The 22,700-nt window shown below is 37.9% G+C and overlaps 1 protein-coding gene across 1 annotated transcript in view; it reads right to left on the bottom strand.

Moving 5' to 3' along the window:
* The window catches only part of CCDC192 (coiled-coil domain containing 192), a gene marked incomplete at its 5' end in the record, with an annotated part of 172,174 nt that overhangs the window by 22,232 nt on the left and 127,242 nt on the right, over positions 1-22,700 (bottom strand). The gene's annotated exons all lie outside the window — the stretch shown is intronic.

Raw genomic sequence — 22,700 nt, forward strand, 5'->3', positions numbered from 1 at the left:
TGCAGATCTGAGATGACTTCTAGGCTTCAGAGACTCGGGAAGGTCAAATTTTCTTTGTAACACATTCTGATTATTTCCATCTTCTTATAGGCACTTCCTCTGCTTTGTCTAAGTTTGACATAAGTCTCTTTCACACAGGTGCTTGTCTTGGCAGACACAGAGGAAGTTAGGAAACTGGGCCAATGAGCACATTTTGAAAGTACTGAAATTTGATCATTGTATTTATTCTTTTTCATAGGAGAGGCAATAAAAACCATCTTAGAGATGAATTGAGATTCTGGTCTTCTCTAAGAAGAGAATATATATATATATATATATAAACTAGTCTATCAAGTCTTGACATTTTCTATTTCTCTATCTTGACCAGAAAAATAGTAAAACAAAAGAAGTCATTTACCATCAGTTCAATAAACTTCAGTACATCATTGTCTTGGTACTTTGTAACTAAAACTTAAAAAAGAACCCAAAACTCTCTTTATAAGAAAGTGTCCTGGACCAGGTGTCAAAAAATATATGTTGCTTCTAGTTCTTTCATTAACTAGCCAGTATAGTGGACATATTGTTTAATTTTACAGCTTTTATAGCTGTTGAGATTGGGAACATTCTATACTAAGGGCACAAAAGACTGAAAATTAGGCAGCAAATTTAAAAGTTGCAAGCATATTAAAAACAGAAAACAATTAAGGGCTAGCCCAGTGGCATAGTGGTAAAGCTTGCGTGCTCTGCTTTGGCAGCCCTGGGTTTCCAGGTTCGGATCCCAGGCGCAGATGTAGTACTGCTTGTCAAGCTACACTGTGGCAGCATCCCACATAACATAGAGGAAGATTGGCACAGGTGTTATCTCTGGGCCATCTTCCTCACACACAAGAAAAAATGAAAAAACAGGAAAAAATTGTTTCCTAAATGGAACCCATTTCAAAGAACATGTTTATCCAAATCTAGCACAGTATACCTCAAAGTTTAATTGATTTCTTCTTTTTCCTGATCTCCTATTCTCACTCAGTAGCAGGAGAAAAAAATAAACTTGAATTGCCCACTCAGGGTAACTATGTCTTTGTGGTTTAAAACAATCACTTCTCAGTCCCTACAGGATTTAGGTCTGTCAATTCTGGGGTCTTCTCACCCACCTTATCCTATACTTTCCACGATGAAGTCTTTAAGAAGTTCGTATGCCATACTGCTATGGTTTGACAGAAAGATGTCTGATACATGTGTAGTCCTACTGTGGTCACTACTGTCTCGATGTCACTGGATTGATTGGCATCTGTTGAGCTGTGGCTGGTTTCACCTATTTTTCAGATGTTGTGCTGGAACTGAACACTGACGGCCCTCATTTCTGACGTAGCCCATCTTCTCTAGGTCTCATGCTAGCTCCTAGCCCAACCCTAGATCTCTTTGGGCCTCAGGTCTTTTGCCCCTCACTCCCAACCCCAACTGAGGCACACGAGAACTTCTGTATTTCCTCGACGGTATGTATGAGACATGGGGAGCCAGAAGTGCTCCTACTTCCAGCCATTCAGCATGGAGTATCTCCAAGGGCAGACTCCTCAGGCTCTGTGCCGTAAAGCAGAGAATTAACCCCACTATAACTGGGTGCTTATACCACTGCCCATTGCTTTCTCCCAGATCTCCCTGTCTTCACAGATCTTTTCTCTCTCTTTTCTCTTTGCCTCCTTCTCCTAGCAACAGTAAGGTAAGAATTTCCTTTACATCACATCATATGATCTCCCTTCCTTTTCTATGGGATAATCTAGGGTCAATTCTTTAAACTTGGGTTCTTGATATATAGTACAGGTTGAATAATAATAAATTTCCATTTTTGTAGGTCGAAAATGAGTGAATATTTCATGGGATTCAATCTAGGAGAATATGACTTTGAGAGTGTAAGAAAATTATTCTTCCTCCTCAGAGCCCAATTTTCAAAACTATTATCTTCCTATGAAGCTTAAAAATCTCAGTTTGAATGCCAAAGCCAAACAATTATTCTTTCTAATAAACACTCGCTCGTCTGCTCTACCCTGGGGAGTAAGCCTCAGTCTCAAGGTCTGGACTTAATGGCAAAAGGAAATTCGAGGGAGAAATAAAAATAAAACTAAATTACTGAGATGAGAAATTATATCAGAAGATATTTCAAAACTATTTTTCTACCGCTACAAAAATTCAAATCAGAAATCAATGTAATAGTTCTAAGTTTTCCTTGAGAAAGTGATATGATAGCACTAAATTGTTCATATTTTATCAGGAAGAAGCAGTGTTAAAATTTACTTCCGATCTAATTTATTTAAAGTTTTTATTCTGTTTTGAGAAAGTGAAAGATGAGACAAGAATGACTGGTAATGTTATCTTATGAATGATATTCCTCTATACTTCTCTAATATTTTAAATTAAAAAAAAAAAAGCTTTTTCATTTAGTTCTTAGTAAAAATCTGTAGACCTCTAAGGTCTTAAGAGTGAAACTGATTTGGCCCAAGTCAAAGAGCTGTTAAACTACATGACCAAGGAAATGACTGGGCTTAGACTATCTATGTGTTGTAAGTATTTCCCTACTCAAACTCATCATCTGTCCTGGGAAAGAAACATAAAGTTAGCTGTCCCAGAGGTGAACAAGCTGTGAGATGCGTATAGTCAGTGTGTGTGTAAGATGACGCATTGGATGGTGTGACTCTTCTATAGGAGAGCAAAACGATGGCATTAAGCCACACTGAGTTGTGATTATATTCTCAGAAAGCACGAACCCTAAATTGACAATAATCTCCTGCGTTTCTTCACAGATATACTTCCTATTTATTGCCACCAGGTTAGCCTATCTGCAGAGTTTATACGTCATTCCTATTGTGTCTAGAAAGATAGAATGCTACAGGTTATTGAATCAAACATCTGGATTGTCACTGCATATTAATTCAACTGGTTATAAAGGGACTAAGGATTCTCATAGGTTTCCTTAGCTGTGCCATTTAGAGAAGAGTCACCATCATATCAAAGATTTTTGGTGACACATTTTCAGCTTTAGCTGCTGGTGGTATACTTAGAAGCTTAAAACCTTTTGAAGTAAAATTGAGGTAAAATTTTCAATTACTTGAAATAGCTGATTAAGATACAGCCAATTTAAAGAAAAAATTTTAACATCTGGCTATATCAGTCTCTCAAGAAAGAAAATAATTGAAAGATTTTATCACATATCTAAAAATACTGTGATACTGTATTTTTATAATAGTTAAAAATTATATATTTTTATAATTATATTATTAAAGAGTCTCTAAAGTTTTTCTAAAAGAGAAAATTTGAAAAAAAAAATTGCCGCTATATAAAGTATTTGTTTGTGTTGCTCTAAAAGGATGACAATGACTGCTAACTTGTATGTTAGAGGGACTTTACTTATTGATGTGATGCCTCTCATAGGTGGCAAGTCAGATGCATATTTCCAAATTCAAAAGGAGTGGCACATTAGAAAAATAAAGGCACTGATAGAAGTTCTCAGTGGTAAAATGATGGGATTTTTTTCAAAATCACAATGAGAAAACACTTCACACCCTTTAGGATGACTATTATCAAAACAAACAAAGAAAAAACACCCTCCAAAATCACAAAAAGTACCAAATGTTGGCAAGAACATGGAGAAATTAGAACCCTTGCACATTGCTGGTGGGAATTCAAGATGGTGCAGCTTCTGTGGAAAACAGTATGGCAATTCCTCAATGAAGCATCAAATTACCATATGATCCAGCAATTCCACTCCTAGGTATATACTCAAAAGAATTGAAAGAAGGGACTCAAACAGATATTAGTGTACCAGTGGTCATAACAGTACTATTCACAATAGCCAAAATGTGGAAACAACCCCTAATGTCCATTGACAGGTGAATGGCTAAACGAAATTCGGTATATACATACGATGGAATATTATTCAGCCTTAAAAAGAAAGGAAATACTGACACATGCTACAACAGGATGAACCTTCAAGACATTATGCTTAGTGAAATGAGCCAGACACAAAAAGACAAATATTATATGATTTGACTTATAGGAGGTACCTACAATAGTCAAATTTATAGAGACAGAAAATAGAACAGTGGTTACTGAAGGCCAGGGGAGAGGAGTTATTGTTGACGGATATAGCGTTTCAGTTTGGGATGAGGGGAAAGTTCTGGAGATGATGGTGGTGATGATGGTTGCTTAACAATGTGAATGTATGTAATGCCACCAAATTGGACACATGAAAATGATTAAAACGGTGAATTTTATGTTATGTATATTTTACCACAATAAAAAAAAAGATATGATTTTTTGATCATGTAAATCTAGCCTGCCCTTAACAAAATAGCTGCTTTCTACCTGCCTGTAGATTTGCCCTCAGGTATTATCTCTTTCCCTATTGGCTACTTGGAATACATTACTCACTTTCTGAAGTCCTCAATTTTCTCTCCCATCAAATGAAGGAGAGGAATTGGGTAATCCTTGGCTTTTCTTGAGTTATTATTACCTTGGATGATTAAATGGAGAATATTAAGACATTACTCTATTTAAAATAGATGATACTTTTGGTTTACTTTTTTTGAATTCCAATCCTCTTAGGAAAGCATTACAGACTGTGAATTTACTTTTCCTTGTCACTTTTACCTTTTGATGGGCATAAGCATGCTGTTTTGCTAAAGTTCATTAAGATCTTGGTAAATACCTTAAACGTAAAATATTGATAGAGAAAAGCAATTTTTATCATGTAAATATAAATTTTCATCATATGAACTTGACATGAAAGCATAGTATCTGCACTATCATTACCAGTCAATGACAGAAAAACAAAAATATTATTTCTTAAGAAAATGTAAAACTTTTTATTTTCTAACTTAAAATTCATTATTGTTTGATGTAACCAACACAAATAAAAGGAATAGTCATTTATATGATATTCAATATTTTCCCAAGTGCTATATAAAATTCTATATCTCCCAATTGAATGCACATGGAAACTGAAGCATAAAAGGTGCCACTTAATGGTTTGAGAAGAGAGAGAGAATTTGAAAGTAGTTTCCATGTTAAACTTGACAGGTTGGATCCTTTGTCTCCCGGGATAGCCTTATTCTAAATAAGTATACTAGTCAGGATAGACTTGGTTTGTCCACAGTAACAAATAAAGCTGGAAAGTTCAGTGGCTTAAAACAGAAAAACTTATTTTTGACTCATGCAAAAATCTTTTAACAAATGTAGTGGTTCTCCAGGCAGCTCCTTTTCAGCAGAGTCAGGGATCCAGGATGCTTGTATCTTGTGGCACCACTGTCTCAACATGAGCCTTCCAATTTGGCCAGGCAGAGAATGAAAGAGCTGGGGGTGTGTGTGTGTGTGTGTGTGTGTGTGTGTGTGTGTGCAGGGGCATTTCATTGTGTCAGCCTGAAACAGGGCATATGTTACTTAAACTCATCATCCATTGGCCAGAGAAAATCATATGACCCTACCTAACTGCACAGAGGCTGGGAAAGGTGAGGGACATAGGTGTAATTCAGTGAGCATTAAATGTCTCTGCCAAAATAAAGTTCTTCAGTCTGAGCCATTCCAAGTGGTGTGAACTGACCATTTCCTGAGAATCTAGGCCACAGGATGCATTACAGTGCCAAAATGGCTGCTGTATTAGTTTTCTATTGCTGCCTACTAATAAATTACCACCAACAGCAGCTTAAACAACTCAAATTTACTATATTACAGTTCTATAGGTCAGATGTTCACCATAGGTCTTACTAGGCTAAAATCAAGTGACGGCAAGGCTGTGTTCCTTCTAAAGGCTTTAGGAGAGAATCTGTTTCCTGCTTTTTCCATTTTCCAAAGGCTGTCTACATTCCTTGGCTCCTGGTTCCCTTTCTCTATCTTCAAAGCCAGTAATGTTGCAACTCTCTGACCTTTCTTCATGATTACCTCTTCCTCTGACCACAGCCAGGCAAGGTTCCCTGCTTTTAAGGACTCTTGTGATCACATTGGGCCCACCCGGATAATCCAGGATGATCTCCCATCTCAAGGTCCTTGACGTGAATCGCATCTGCACAGTCCCTTTTGCCGTGTAAAGTACCATATCACAGCTTCTACGGTTTAGGATGAGGACGTCTTGAGGGTGGTCATTATTCTACCTATCACAGCCACTTTTTATCATGATGAAATTCATTCATTTAAATTTAATGTTAATAACTGGCTGCTACCTTAGAACAAAAGAGTTTTCAGTAGACATTTCCCTTTCTTGATTTTTTTTTGTGTGTGTGAGGAAGATTCACCCTGAGCTAACATCCGTTGGTGATCTTCCTCTTTTTTCGCTTGAGGAAGATTAGCCCTGAGCTAACAACTGTGCCAGTCTTCCTCTATTTTGTACGTGGGTGCCACCTCGGGATGGCTGATGAGTGGAATAGATCCACACCTGGGATTTGAACCCATGAACCCGGGCCCCTGAAGCAGAGCACATGGAACTTTAACCACTTGGCCAAAGGGCCAGCCCCACTTTGAATTTTATTTCTCTTAAAAACTATTGGTTTAGATTTGGTCATGTAAGATAGGACTTGAAACCAAGTTTTTAGCATTCCTATTTGCAGTGAACAGCTACTTTTTGTTTGTCTGTTTCTGTCAGGTAATATTATTATTAGTAATACCAGTGCAACTTTGTTTGGGTAAATCTCCCCTTTTCTGCTCTCAGGCTATATGACTTGGGTGCAGCTGAACTTACTTAGGGCTCCACTGGTGGCCCCATAAGCCAAGTGTGCCAATCCCAAGCTTTAAATCATCCAATCATAATGATTCATTCAAAAAATTCCCCCAAGAGAGTGAATTGCAGGACTTAGATGAGATTGCTCTGAAAGAGGAGTTCTCATCCCACTGGGTTGCTAAGCATTACAGTGCAAGTGTGGAGCTGCTGGTGTACACCATGATCCGGCAAGCGAAAGAGCGTGCCTGAGAATGAACTCACTGTAGAGGAAAGCAGGCTTGGAAGACAGAGACAGAGTCCGGACATCCACGCATCAGGATCTAGCCATGTCCGAGATTTTTGTTACAAAGGTCTATACATTCTCTATTTTGTTTAAGCAAGTTTAATTTGGGTTTCTGACACTTGGCGACCACGTGAGCCTTGGCTAGTAGAGGCAATAAAGTTCAATAGAAGTAATAAAGTGAAACTTACATGCTCCCAAACAACTCCAGGTAAGTAAGTATTTTGACGCACGCACTCAAATTAATTGCTGAAGCGCTAGGGTACTTCACAGGCTCTACCTGTCCAGAATAACTGATGTCATCAGTTATAAAAATAACACTGCTAATTGCCCGGTAGATTATTCTCTCTGCGATGCCATATATGCCCAGAAAATTGTCTCCAGCTGTGGCAGGCAGCAGTCCTTGTGGGTATTTGCTTACTTACTGCAGGCTGTTGAATGCTGTCCTGAAGACCAATCCAACAACAGATATATCACCTGACTTTCACTGCCAAGGATGATATATGTTCCACGAATGCACACGGATGGAAGGCATGTGAAAACCGGGGGTGATGATGAAGTAAGGAACATTTACGAAAGTAAATGAAACATTTATGAAAGAGCATTTAATCAACTGTTTGAATGAGGACAGGAAGTTTTTTTTTAACAAGCATGTTGTGAATGTCAGGACCCAGATCCAAGAATGGAAAAAACTGTTTTATAGCTTCCTGCTGTTATGTTCTTTTTAGACTATTTGGTTATTATCGTAAAAAGAAAGATTTGTATTTCTCAATAGTTATTCTCTTATATATACAATTTATTCATCATATGTGGGATCCCCATAGTACTGAAATTTAAAGGATCTTATTAAAATAGCAGGACACAAAACATAGTATTTTCACTATAAAAATATGTGTGCATATAAATGTATTTACGTAGAAAGAGCTAATATGAAAAATAACATTTTGTTGGGGCAGTAGATTATGGGTAACTTTTGCTTAAAATTTGATTAATATTATTAATGAAATATTTAAGTACTATATTTTTAGTACAGATAAAAATAATCATCTTATGTGTAAAAATGTTTATCAAAATATCCTCTGAGTATGTGGATGTGTGTAGCAGCTTCATTGTGGGTCATTGATTTAAAGTGGGCCATCATTAATTTTCAAGCAGTGTTGCCTTTCTGTTATTCCGATGATGATTTTTCCCTGACCTTTGGTTCCCAAGGGTCAGAATTAACATGTTCTTGGGAAACTGTTCTAGTTTTTCCTCTTAAATTCCCTAATGACTTCTCAGCAGCTGTAGAAGAGGTGACATAAAGACGACATAAAGTTATTTTGTATCGATCCCCTTGTTCCAGCCATCAAAGAAGGATAAGGTTCTGGGAATCAGTTCCTGGACTGCTTGCCGACAGCTCTTTGGTGTACTTAGAGGGAAGGACCATAAGCTTTCCCCAAGTCCCAAGAGAGTAAAAGTAGCCATTTGCCATATTAGAGTTGCTGCATTTCTAACTTGAATTTTTTTCTGAATTGAAGTAAATTGGGCAGAAGAAGTTTCCAGAAACATCTGTTGGCAAGTCTGATTTTTCAGAGGATGCTGGTCCCCCTCATCACAAAACACAGAATTCTCTCAACCAGGGGTTGAAAATGAAAATTCCTGCATTGGCCAGTCAGCTGAATGTAAGTGAGTAAAGGGGGCCAGTGAAGATGGTCGTGAACTCTGGTACACACACCCCATCGAAAGGAGGCTGCCACATGGCTCTAGCCATTCCTCCCTGTGCGTGAAAAAAATAAAAATTTGAATTCCTAAAATGCAAAATCTCTGGATATTTCAACTTTGAGGAACAATTCTAGGCAAACTTTTGATTAGTTTTATTAAAACAACAATTCAAAAACCTTACCAAGATGGAATCAAACATTGAAAGCCCAAACGGATGCAAAACATTGGTTCTAACACTTTAAGTGTGCACAAGAACTGTGTGGAAGCTTACTAAACATGTGGATTCTAGACCCACCCCAGAGATTCTGAGTCAGTGCATCTGGGATGGGCCCAGGATTCTGAGTTTGTCTCTCTCCTTCAAAGTAATTTTGATGCAGATTGACCTCAGCCTCATTCTTTGAAACCCTCTGTCTTAAAAGATATAGAATGAAGGATTGGACAGAACTTTTTAGGTGTTAACTGGTAGCTAGTAAAGGGGATCAGAACATGCCACCCCAAAATATGCTGCTTTGGCCTATTGATTATTTTGAGAAACGGCAGATGCAGTAACAGCTCTCTGCCCTGTTTCCTGCTAAAAGCGGAACATAAATTTCCAGTAAGAAAGATGCCCTCCCTGTACCAGAAAGAGAACATTCTTTTCACTGGTCACAGGCCGTGGATGCCAAGATGAATCTATGCAAACAAAGCTTACTAAATAACCTTTCTCTTCTGTTCGTTTCTCCCAAATATTTACCTTCCTACAATTTGCTACTCCTAGAAACCCAAACTCCTTTTGCTTTGTCTCCTAATTTATTGCCCTGTGTTAAAATGGTGTTTAAGCTCTTGGGCTTAACCACTTTGTTGGGGTGTTCACTTCATTCCTATGGAGCCCCCTATGTTACATAAAAATAGTAACATCAAATAAATTTGTATGCTTTTCTCCTGTCAGTCTGGCTTTTGGCAGTTTAATTCACAGGCTCCAGTCTCTATGCCTAAGAGAACAGAGGACAGTCTTCCTCCCCTGCGCTAGCATTCACCTAGTTGAGGAGTAAACTATCTGCCAGCTCCCTGACCACCTTGCCTAAACCATTGAAGACCATCATGTATCTGGGGCGCAGGACTGAGCCTCCAGCTCCCTGGGCAAGATGCACGTGCTCAGGGAGGTCGGGGAAAGCTGCTCTTTGTTTGTTTTTGCAGGACTAAGGCTGGGGATGGTTCCTGGTTAGTATTGTCCACTTGAGACTTTGGCCTCAGCCCAGGAAGGTGCTCCAAGGACTTTTATAAAAAAGAATACTTTGAAGGTTTCATCCTGCTCACTCCAATGTCCTTGTTTATACGTCATTTCACTTGACATGTTTCCATGTTGAGAAAATAAGGTTACTCATCTCTCCTCTGATTCTCTGTGGTCGACCAACTACACCCAAAGGTACACTGGTTACTTCAGGTACTTGGAGAGTTGGTTTGTCAGAGCTTACAAATATGACAATTAGGAAATGATAAAAAATAGAACATAACCAAGGGCCAAAAGAGGAAGCACGTGATCTGGGCTACAGTATGTCAGTAAGGGAGCAAATTAAAAGAGGATTGGAATCTTGCAATAGCTTCAGGGTGGTGGGGTTTGAGAGGAACCATCAGAAATGTGTGGCATGGGGATAGAAAAAAGGTAAAGAAGGCCTGACCGACTGATTTGGAGCATGGACGATGATTCTTCGATGCCATGCCCTTCCCCTAATCTTTCTCCGAAGCTGGCACAGAAACAACCTTCTTCTCTTCTCTCAATCCTTCAGTAATCACTTACTTGTTTTTGGTTTAATTTTAATTGTGTTTGCTTTTCGTGTCTAAACTAATGACTCTCCAATTTTCTCTATTAATTTTCAGACTATTTATATTTCTTTACTTTTCTAATCAGTCAAATTCAGTAGGGACCTAAATATGGTTTACAAGGTGCTCATCACTTCGCATATGTATTTTTTTATCAGCAAGAACTCTTACTAATCATTAATAAAAATACAAATGAGAGCTAGTTTTGGTAATAACTTCCTAAGCATTCCTTCTTTGGCCTAGGTCTATCCAGAATACTAACCACGAATCACTGATGACTCTTCATGCCACCCCAATTTTTAGAATGATTGATTTTTGCCGTTTGCAATGGAATGATTTTTCATGCCATTACCTAGAAATGTTATTATTTAGCAAGACAGTTTAATGTCTTGAGGAACATTTCAGGGAAACAACACGCAATGAGTTTTATTACATAAACTTCATGAAAGCAAGGAACACATCTTTTTTGTTTACTGAAAGTAGATGCTCAATTTTATTGTGTGGAATAAAATGAATTATAATTTAAGTCATGTCTTATTGTTTAGACTGATTTATCTTTCTGCTTAAAAAATTACTTATACAGACTAAAACATTTTTTTTAACCAAATTAAGTGTTCTCTGGGAAGAAACAGGTTTATTCTGAACCCGGAAGTTAAAGTTTTTTCTCAAATCAGTCATTTTTCAGAAGAGAGATCAACTATTTAGTAAGACTTGAGCCACACAGCAATGTCAACTTTTATACAGTACTGGTTAATAAAGATTTTTAAGAAAACCTAATTAATAATTAAATAGACTGGTTGGCTATACCCCTTTCACTTGTGAGCTAAGCTGGGAGGAAGCCAAGCAATTCTGGCCATGAGGTTGTGGCTCAGGAACTTTGTCAATTTATCTGAGTCATAGGTGCATTTATGAGAAGACAATATTTAATGTGCCTTCCTCTTTTGTCTTCCTGAATCCAGAAACGTCTGTACTAGTTGAGTCTAAGCATTTGTCTGCCTGAGGAGAAATTGGAATTTGTTACAAAGAAAATACCAAAAGGCTATACTCAGCTTTTGACCTTCAAAAGTGAGTTATGCAGCAAGCCATGTGTGGCTGATCATGTTTTCCAAAGATGGCCACAGCAATATGTCCCATCCCACATGCTCTTCTGAAATGTGAACTGGCTGCATGCCATCAAGAGGTGGAATCTAATTCTCCCCTTGAATCTGGACTGGCCTTAGTGACTCTCTTAAAACTAATAGAATAAACATAATTCTGTTTTTCTTGTACCCCTGAGTTTAGGATGAGTTGAAATATGCAACCCTGCTTTCTATGTGTAGCATCTCTTAGAGGAAGAGACACCTCCAGGGAAAGGAAGGAACACTTGAGGAATGGGAGTTTCCATATGCTTTCTCCAACAAAATCTTAGGACACTAATCCAGTTTTAGAGCAATGGAGAAACTGAGGCACAGCCAAGTATTAGGATTAGCAGAGCTAGGATTGAGATCCCTGTTTTTCTGTTTCTCTCCACTCTCCATTCTTTCTCCTGAGAATTAGATATTCCAGGCAATGTTAAAAAGTCTCTGACAAATAATGGATAAACTGCATGTTCTGCTAAACACCTGTGAACGCAGGTGCCTTTTTGGAACTGGCTCGGCAGCTTTCTCTGGGGATCTGAAGCCACTACTTAAGTGTCAATGGAAACCTGAATTTGAAGGTAACCACCAAGGAGACCTGCCGTCCCACACAGAGCTCAGAGCCCAGGCCCCCTTGCTATGCCCATTGCCCTTCCCACAGAACAGCCACAGATCCAGGGTATTTGGGTAAATATTCAAAGATAGATGTGCAGGTTCTTTTGAGAACTTACTGTAGTTTTGAAAACACTACAAATAGTGAATCTGGTGCTGCAAGCTCTAGATCAGGGCTGAGTCTTTAAGCTGAGCTTCCATAACACACAGCTGAGCTTTGAATTAGCAGATTCTCTGCTGAGTGATTGGGTCTGAATGGATAGCCGTTTAAGGCTCCTTTTTCTCATTGATCATTTTTATCATTCTTTTTTTTTTGTTTATATGACAATCTTTTACACTTATGGCTGGCAGTGGAGAGGCTGTGTTTATGCCCTGTGAGTTCAGAAGTAGGCCTTCAGCTTGTTGACACTGCAGCTTTAAGACTAAGCCAGTCCTCCTGTTATCCCAGAAATTGTCTCTCCACAAGCTTCCTCTCCTGGAAACACTGTGTACATTAATGGGGGCTCAGTGAGCAGCCTCGGAGCAGGGCCTCTGTTTCTGCTTCTGAAGGTGCCTTACCCTTTTTACCACTTGTCTTGAACACCCTTCTCTCCTCAGGCAAATGTCTGTTTAGAATGGTTGCTCTCGGTCCTCTTTTCACCTCTGACTTCAAGCATTTTTGTTTTATTGGAAAAAATTCCCTCCTACATTCCCGCTCCCTCAAAATGCAGAACACAGAAATAAAAGCATAATTCTAATTTTTGGTTTGGAGTCTAAAATTATTAGCATTCTATAACATTTGTAACTAAATTTCAAAAGACGTCTGTGACTCATTCCCCAGTCATCATATTTTTATTTTCTTCCTAAAAAGCATCTTGACTCTAAGAAACCCACTCTCTGGCTGTTATCACTGCCCTGGAATCCAGGCACCACAGAGAAAGTAAAACTGAGGTCAGGGACCCGTGCTCACGGTGCAAGTCTGTCTTCATTAGATATGACCCATGTGCCCCAGAGCCACAGGCCTTGTTTAGAAAACTGTAATTTTGCCCTAAGTACTAAATTACTACAGACTTACCCTGGAACCATTTTGGCCAGAGTGACCTCCATCTTTCTACCCTCCCTCCTGCAACCCTGTGACCCAGTGAGACACTGCTGAGGAGGGAGACCCGGGAACGAGCTTCCCAGAAGGCTGGTCCTTCCACATCCTGGGTATTTTATGGGGTTGAACAACTTTTGTGCCTTCTGTGCTGTGTTAACGCCCATGTCCTCCCTCTCCCGCGTGCTCCTTCTCCCCCCACCTCCTCATTCCTGCAAAACAGCACGACTTCTTGGTGCCTAAAGTAAGGCAGGATCTCAGGGGTTTTTTCTTTTCTTAAATTACTGCACCTGTAAACAAGCCCTCTCTTATATAGGGAGCTCTGAATCAAGTCACTATCCCAGCTCTCCTCCTCTATTAACCAATATTTGGACCATATTAGGAACTCTTTCAGCCCATTAAAATATTCTCTAGCATGTTCTTAAGCTATCCAGTTCCTAAATTCCTATGTTAACGATAAAGCTGGATTAACTCTTTTAACCTGTTACTGTTATACGACCCAGTATTTAAGCTTCTCATCTGATATCAGGGAGGGTCTAAATTACTTGATAGAATCATGTCAATTAATTACTTCTGCAGCACATTAGCTTATGTTCAAGTATTATAAAAGTTACTTTTGAAGTAAAATACATACAAAGCTGGAAGATTCTTAAATATTTTCACGTTCTCAACTGATTTTTTAAAAGTGCTCTCATAAAGTAGAACATCCATTCTAATGCAAAATTTTGAAAGATAAAAACGAGTAAGAAAAATTCTCTAAAGGCTACTTCCTAGGAGGAAAACAAAAAAGAAAACACTATATATGCAACGGTGTTATTCCACATATACACAAGGTTGGTTTCCATTAAATAATGTCAAAAATCCGCCAAGGCCTTACCTCTCCTTTTAAGAGTGGCCTGATTAGATATGCGGGCTTTCACATGAGAATTGCTCTATTATAAGCACTTATCAACTGAAAGTCTAAACTTTCACATTCAGAACCATCCTACTGGGAATTCAACTCATTGCTTTAATGGAGTTTTTCTTCTTCTCTATCTTCTGTAATGTGGTGTTACTTCTGTAGAGTTTCAGTATGGATTAATTCTGGGCAGACAACATATCCCTTTTTGATAACCTCTTCCTCCTAGGAAACTAATTTTTTGTTTGTTCTTTTACCTTTTTTTGGACTGAATATAGATTTTTTTCTCTTTAAAATCACTTTAAATAAGATAAACAAATGGATTCTGATATTATATAGCATTTAAGATCTAGTTCAATTAGGGGAATCAAATAATGGTCACATGTGAGGGAACTACTGTGTAACAGTGTTTATCTTACTTTTTTAGTTATATTAAAAGTCTACTTAAAAAGTACTAGAGGATATACTTTTAAAGAACACAAATTTTATGGAAGAATCATAAAACAACTTGATCTGAAGTTTCAAACTAAAGTTATAAAAACTTCTAGTACACTTGGTTCATAAAGGAAAAGTTCATTTTACAATTTTAATTGAATTTTTTTCAATTCAAAGGAAACATTCTTTAGAAAAAGGAGCTAAGTCAGTAGAGTGGGTAGGAGATATTGTATATTAGTAACCTAGTCACCATGGTAAAAAACATTCGTATTGAACAATTACATTTAGCTAATTAAATTTAGATCCTTTGTACTGTACCAGTCATGATATCTTGTTTGGATTTTTCTTTCATAAATCACAAAGCAGAGAACACAGAAAAGGAAGGAAAAGAATCAGGGACCACAGGAAACTTGCATTCTCTGAATGAAGGGGACAGAGTACCATGATTAAGTTCTGGAACTTAAGACCAGAACTGAAAAAGTGAATGTGACTTTTTCCCTGATGAGTAAGTGTAATAAATCATCGTGATACTTGTCAAAAATGCAAATTCCTGAACCTCAACATAGACTACTAAATCAAGACCTCTTTGAGAAAGGCCTAGGACTTTAAATTCCACTAATTCTCCAAGTGATTCTTATGTATGTTAACATTTGAGGTCCAAATAAAGCCTATTTAGAGACATGAAAAAAAAAATCATACAAGCCAATTGCCTGATAATAATTAGGCATCCTTCTAAGACTATGTTTGTAACCTAAGATGAAGCTAAGCAGCAACTGATAAACAGTTATACTTTGTCTGAGGTTCCACAACTTTTTACCTCAGTATTCCGTTTCTTATAAATCTTGCTCTAGATTGTATTTTTGTGCTTATTTCATTCTTAGAGCATAGCCAACAAAGCAATACTCATTAAAGACTTTCTAAAATGGGAAAAGGTATAGTTGACTAGGAGATCTGGGTTCTAGAACTAGCTTCAGTCTTTTGATCTCTCTGAGCTTTATTTTTTTCTTCCAACGAATGTGGGTTTGGACTATATCAGGAGCTGTGCAGGTAAGGCCAGTGAATGGAACTGGCCTGGGTAGCTCCATCAGGAGTGATGGGAGATGGGGCTCCTGAAGAGAGCTCATTGCATTTAAGGGGGCCGCCACTGTTCAGCTCTAACCAAAGGTTGCCAGGCAAGAATTCAGACCCAGGATTGCCAGAATGCCCAGCTTTTCAAGGGAGGCTGGAAGTTCTGCTCAGAATGTGAAATCTCCTGATTGTTAAATGGTTGAAAGTATTGCAAAATATCTAATATATAGCACAGGCCAATACTTTAAGGAATAAACAGAACACTTTGTTTGGCTAGATTTAGCCTATAGGCTAATTTGTGGCCTTGTTAAGATCCTTTCTATTTCTAAAATCCTATATATGTCCTACCTTTCTCAGCTATCCAGATCCACGTTACCGTAGTGGTAACTCTAGGCACCTAAGACAACATAAGTAGTAACTAGGAGAAGCTAGTTACAGAGTATTTCCTTATAGACTTAATTCTACCTCAGTGTAAAAGATTTATATTAATTTTTAAAGGGATGATCCTAAGAAGGTATTCAAAAGAACAGCTGACTGGCTATGGAAACTTAAATTGTCCATTCTCATTGAACACGTCATGGCTAATGACTATGTCTATGTGAGTGAGTTAGAATTAGATAGGACTAAAGGATCTGAGCAATCAGATTGCCTGTGATTCATTAAGTCCATCCTGTAAGTGGCAGGGCCTATTTTCCATATCATGAGACTTACAATGGAGATAACTAACTAGGACAAATAAACATTTCAGCTGTTTCACTCTTTTACAAATTATAAAGCCTTCAGGAATCTTTCTTTACTTCTCTGTATAATTCATTCAATCTTTGAAGGTTTAAAGTTTTCTTTTCTGCCTTAAATGTTAGATAAATCTAATGCAATTTTGCTGAATTCAAAAAAAAATAGGCCATAGGCCACTGTATAATTTACAAAAACCATTCTGAAATACAAATACACAACATTGACACTCCAACCCCACACGTATTTAGGTATGAAAGATTCAGTTCAGAAAGATTCCTTCAGTTTTACCTAGAAGTGTTTTCCTGAAGTTATTAGGTTTCTACCCCTTGTGTTGAACTATCGTTTGCTACATTGAAGTTCCGGAAAAATTTGGAAGTTCTATTGGTATTTTATATAATACTGACTCATTTGATATTTCTGGATTATTAAAGGCCTATGTATTTATAGAAGAGTATACCATTCTCTCTGCTCACTCTTTTTTTGGGAAGAGATCTACTGATTGAGGATCTCTAAAGGTATATGGAGGACACACTTGGATTAAGTTTGGGCATGCTTGTTCTGCCACAAATCCCAGAATTTTGGTTAATGAGACCTAGCACTTGTTGATTCTCTATGTTCCAGATGCTTTAGGCACATTACTCCTAATCTCACAACCACCCTGCAAAGTAGCTATTCCCATATTACAGTTGAGGTAATTGAGGCTCGAAGATAGTAAGGGGCTTGTCTGAGTAACTGAGCTGGGACCCGAACCTAATTCTGTATGGTTCCAAAGTCTATATTCTGTCCATTGCTTCGTGGTGCCTTCCAGTGCTGCAGAATAGACAGAGAGTTTTCTGGGCCCGTTTTCTGTCTGTAAAACATGGGAGTTCACAAGAAGATCACCAAGGTCTGTTTGACTTCAAACAACCGATAGTGATATTTTAGGGCTGTCTGCTGCAGAGAATATGACTCATTCTTTAGGCTTTGGATGGTTTCAGAGACCTCTGATCCTGGCTGAGATTTTCAAACAGGATGTTGACAGATACACGTAATATTAATCTTGTCTCCCATGGTATTTGGATTCCTGCCAATTCTTTGTCACTCAAAACAATGGAGAACATTATTTTCTCTTTTCTTTTCTTTTCACGTAAACCTACTCTATACTGTTTCTCTTCCTAACCCTGAGCCATGGGTTTATATTTAACCAGACTCTTGCCTTTAAAAAAACTTTATTTGTACATGTAACCATCTATAATACAGATTTGTAAGTCCTTTTTTAAATCTATAATTATCTAGGTTCTCTTTAGAACATCAAATAAAACAATGCCACATCTTCATAAAGCTGGAGGATGATGATAAGATGATGTCAGAGGACCACTGCTAGTTGCCAAGTGAACTATTAGAGCTAGCAAAGATAAAAGTCAAATTCTCTCCATATCACCTATATATTGGAAATCTACGTACACACTTGTAAATAGTTCTGATTATAACGGGAATCAGATTATAATGGGAACATTTTGAGTTCACATAGATTCTTTTAAGGCATTTGGAAATCTAAGCTACATCTCAACTAATTTCAGCATCTTAGATACTAAACTTATTTTTATATGTTAGAAATTACTACATCTGTACTTTTCTGTACTGCTAGTCCCATCTAGGAATTAATCTTTCTGATGATTAGATTTACATGGTAACAAAACAAAATGATGACAACAACAAAAAACAGCCCCTTAATTATCTCAGGATTGCCTACCTTTTCTTTTGAGATAATGAGGTTCTGTGATGTTTACTCTGTAACATAGGGGCTTTCTCCACTGCACCAAAAATGTAATAACATCAGATAATTGTACAACTAAATTCTGATATAAAGAATTTAAATGAAAATCTTCAAATATCTATTATAATAATTAATTGTTATAATTATTATTATTCTTTCTAGCCTCTTGGCTTGTTTTAGGTTTGGTAATTTGTACATCTTCCGTTCCCATACCTGATAATGATACCCTGCTGAAAAACAACATTTGTTCACAGTCTTCTTTATACAAGTCAACAGTACTGGGTGCTATGGGAGGATACAAATAAGCTACAGATGTAATGCATGCCCTCAAAGAGCAGGGAAGAAATGGACAAAAATTGTTATATAAGCTAAATATGGTAAATTGAAAGAGCATAAATAAGTGCCTAAGGGGGTCTGAAGAGCTGGCATTTCACCTGGGACTTGAACATCAGGAAAATTTCAGACAGGGACATAAAGAATTAGGGGAGGATGTTCCAGGCAAAAGAAATAAAATGAAGATCTTTATGACTTTTATCATTTGGTTCATTCTTTTTGAATTTTCTTCTGTATCCAACCCTCTCTCATGCATATCTGTTAACATGGTTAACTCACATTTATCATTTAAGATTCAGTGGGGGCCTCATCCTTCAAGAATCCTCCTCTATCCAGTAGGTTATGAATTCAAATTCAGTTGGGGATTAAGGAATATCCTTCTCAAATCTTCCCCATTTCATTGAATTAATCTCCTGTCAGTTATCTTCACAAGTTAGAATCCTAGGAATCATCTTTGTTACCTTCATTCTCTTCAACTCCATGTCCAAGTCATCAGCATGTCTCCCTAATTCTATTTTCAAAATAAAGACTAAATTCATCTTAGATTTTTAAAATGTGGCATATACATACAACTGAATATTTAGCCGTAAAAAGGAATGAAATTTTAACATAGGCTACAATATGGATGGACCTTGAAAACACTACGCTTAGTAAAAATAGGCCAGACACAAAAGGACAAATACTGTATGATTCCACTTATAAGAAATGCCTGGAATAGACAAAATCACAGAGACAGAAAGTAGAATAGAGAATACGAGAGACAAGAAGGAAGGAGGAGTTATTGTTTAATGGGTACAGAGTTTTTGTTAAGGACGATGAAAAAGTTTTAGATATCAATAGTGGTGATGGTTACACAACATCATGAATGTATTTAATGCCACTGAGTTATACACCTACACATGGTTAAAATGATGAATATTTAGTTATGTATGTTATACCACAATAAAAATGTTTAAAAAATTTTTTTTTAATGTTTTAAAAGATTAAATTCATTCCTTCCAATTCTATTTCTCTGGTCCAAACCACCACCACCTCTCACCTGCACTATTGAAATATTCACATTTGATCCAATCCCTATCTTTACACATTCATCCCCTGCTACCTTCCCCCTCCATTTACTTCACTCCAAGTATATTACACCTATGATTATTACAAAAATACACCAAACTGTTTCCCTGAAACAGTTTTATATTTGCTATTTCCTTTTGGAATATGCTCTTCCTCTGCATCTCTATATGCTTGACTCCTCATAATTCATATTTCAGTTGAAATGTCAGCTCCTTCTTAAATAGGTTTTTGCTGACCTACCTCATCAATGTGTCCTCTATTTCTGTTCCAACCTATTATTTCATATCATAGAACTCCATTTATTTTCTTTATCACACTTATCCCAATTTGTAATTTTTCTTTTCACTAATTTGCTTAGCTTGAGTAACAGGGTAGGTGGTGGTGCCATTGCTTAAGCTGGGAGAAGATAGGGGGAGACCATGGTTGAAAGGTTAGATCAACAAGAGGATATATAAAGCGCACTTGCAAAAAATGAATCTGGAGTTAAAGGAAGAGAGTTGGACTGGAGATACAAATTTAGGAATTATCAGACTATAGGTGCTATTTAAGGCCATGAGAAAAAATGAGACAATCCAGGGAAAGACTGAAGATTCAGAAGAGGGGGCTCTGGACTAGGTCTTGAAGATCTTTAGAGGTTCTATAAAGTAGAATTCAACAAATTAGACAGAGAAAAAGTAGCTAATGAGAAAGAAGAAAAACCAGGACTATATGGTCTGATGTACGCCAAGAGTGGAGATGTGTCAAGAAGAAAGGAGTGGTCATCTGTGTTGTATGATGCTGTGAATTCAAGTAAAACGAACACAGAAAAGTTTACATTGGGTCTGACATCATGAAGATTGCTGGGGACCTTGATTAAAGCACTTTCTGTTGAATACGATTCTCTAAATGGGCTGGGAAGAACAGACTCAGGTGGGTTCAACAGCACATGGGAGGGATGTGAGGAAGTGAAGACATTGTGTGGGGTTGTTTACTTTAGAATAAGAGTGGGACAGAGGTACTGAACAAAGGGGAATCAAAGGAAGTTTGTGCAGAGATGTGAGATACCAACATGTACTTATGCAGATCAGAATGAGCTAGTAAAGAGGAGTATATGATGCAAGTGTGAGATAGGGTAAATAAGTGACATACCTAGGAAGAAGAGAACCATGGGGTCTGGAGCACTGGTAGGAGGATAGAACCTTGAATGGGAGGAGGGTAACAAAACGTAATCAGGAGAACACAGGTGATGAGATGAAGCAAGAATTTAGCTTTGGTAGTGGAAAGAGATGAGAGAGTTCTCATTTGACGGCCTGTGTATTTTCAGTGAATTATGAGTGAAGTCATCAGCTAGGTGTAAGTGTGGAGGAGGTGAGGGAAGTTTGAGAAGAAATATGACGGTACAGAATAGTTGTCTCAGAGAGAAAGCAACGTGCTGGAAAAAATCATGGCTCTTTTGCTGGGCAAAGTTAAATGCTCATCTGAGGCCTATAATCATGCAAACAAAGTGAAACCAATCAGGCAGGTTTTGTTATTTGTCAGCAGAAGTGGAAATGGAGCTAGAGGGCTTCCACCAGATGGCTTGACAGGCAAATGATGGAGAGAGGGAATATGAATGTGTAAAGGAAAGTTTTAAGAAATTAATCTAGAAAGATATGTTGAGGCCTGTTCATGGAGGGCTCTAAATGTCAGGCTAAAAAATATGAACTTTATTTCACAGGCAATGGGAAGCCATGGAGTATTTCTGATTACGAAAGTGACATTTCCAAACTATACTCCTGCATAATTGCCCTGCCTTAATGTAAAACACTGAGATAGTTAAAGAAAAGAAATCATTTGTGAAAGACCAGGGGTTAGATAATCAAGATCTAAATGAAAGTAAGCAACAGTGAACTTGAGCCAAACCATTGAAGGTTAATTCCTAAGAGATCTTAGTATCTATGGGAACCAGACCAACTTGATGGGAACATGAGGCCACAGGGAAGAGGATCCTAAGGGCTAGACAAAAATTGGGCAAGATATTACTTAAAGCAGTTAGAACCAGACATATATCAAGGGACATATCAATTAATCACAGAATGAGTGAGAACTAGAGATGTCACCTTGAGTAGTGGATCCAAATAAATAATCATAAAATTGTCTACCAGTGATAGGGCCAGAGGAAGTCAGGAAGAGTTTGGGAAGTGGTATGCATGATGGGCAGACTTAGAGTGGCTCAAGGCATAGACCATGGCCAATATAAGGATGCCAGGTGCTGGCCCAAAGTGCTAAGTAGGGCAGGGAGGCCAGCCGGTTTAAAGAGTAGAATAGAAAGGACTTCAGAACTAATGTTCAGTTCAGTGTTATAAGATTGGCCACCTTAATGACAAAGCTCTGATTTGAACTCTGAGTGCTAGATTTTAAGTCCTCTAAGTATGTGTATATGCCCTCAGTGTTAATTGAAATGGTAAAGTGAAGTCATAAACTAACACAGTTGGCCATAAGTCCACACAGTATGTATTACAATATGGTGCAGAAGAATCAATAATGTTTCAAATCTATCTCGGGATTTGATAATCTCCTTCAACCTTCGAGCCAGTAACAGTACTAGTGATCCCATGGACATCACTGGCAATTTAAAAGTACAATCTGTTCCCTGGTAAATCTGCCACTCGGCTTGACTTTAAATTTTTAATTTAATAAGCACACTCCATCACCTAGCAATTCATAAACATATTAAGCAATAGAACACCAGAACAGAGGCCCATTAAGTTTTATTCAATATCCATCCATCCAACATTTCATGACCATCGCACATCAGGCACTATGCTAGGCTATGGATACAAAGAAAACTAAGACACTATCTCTGCTTTCTCTTCAAGTAACCTACAGTCTATTAGTAAAGAAAGATAAGCAAAGAGATATTTATAATAGGTGTTATGACTGCAGTGTGCACAAGGTTTACAGATGCATAACTCATGGGAAGGCCAGGGAGTTGTTGGGGAGATGGTAGTGGTGATGGAGGTAGTCCCCAAAGACTTTCTGAAGAAGGATCAGAAGGAAAAACAGGGCAGAGAGGGAGATAGGAGTAAAGGGTTAAGGCATCTTAGAGGAAATAACTGGTGCAAAGTCTTCAGGAACCGAGCAGAGGTACTTTGCGGGAAACTCCCAGTAGTTGCACCTGGCTATAACA

Source organism: Equus quagga, chromosome 7, assembly GCF_021613505.1.
Source record: "Equus quagga isolate Etosha38 chromosome 7, UCLA_HA_Equagga_1.0, whole genome shotgun sequence".
In the NCBI taxonomy this organism is placed as follows: domain Eukaryota; kingdom Metazoa; phylum Chordata; class Mammalia; order Perissodactyla; family Equidae; genus Equus; species Equus quagga.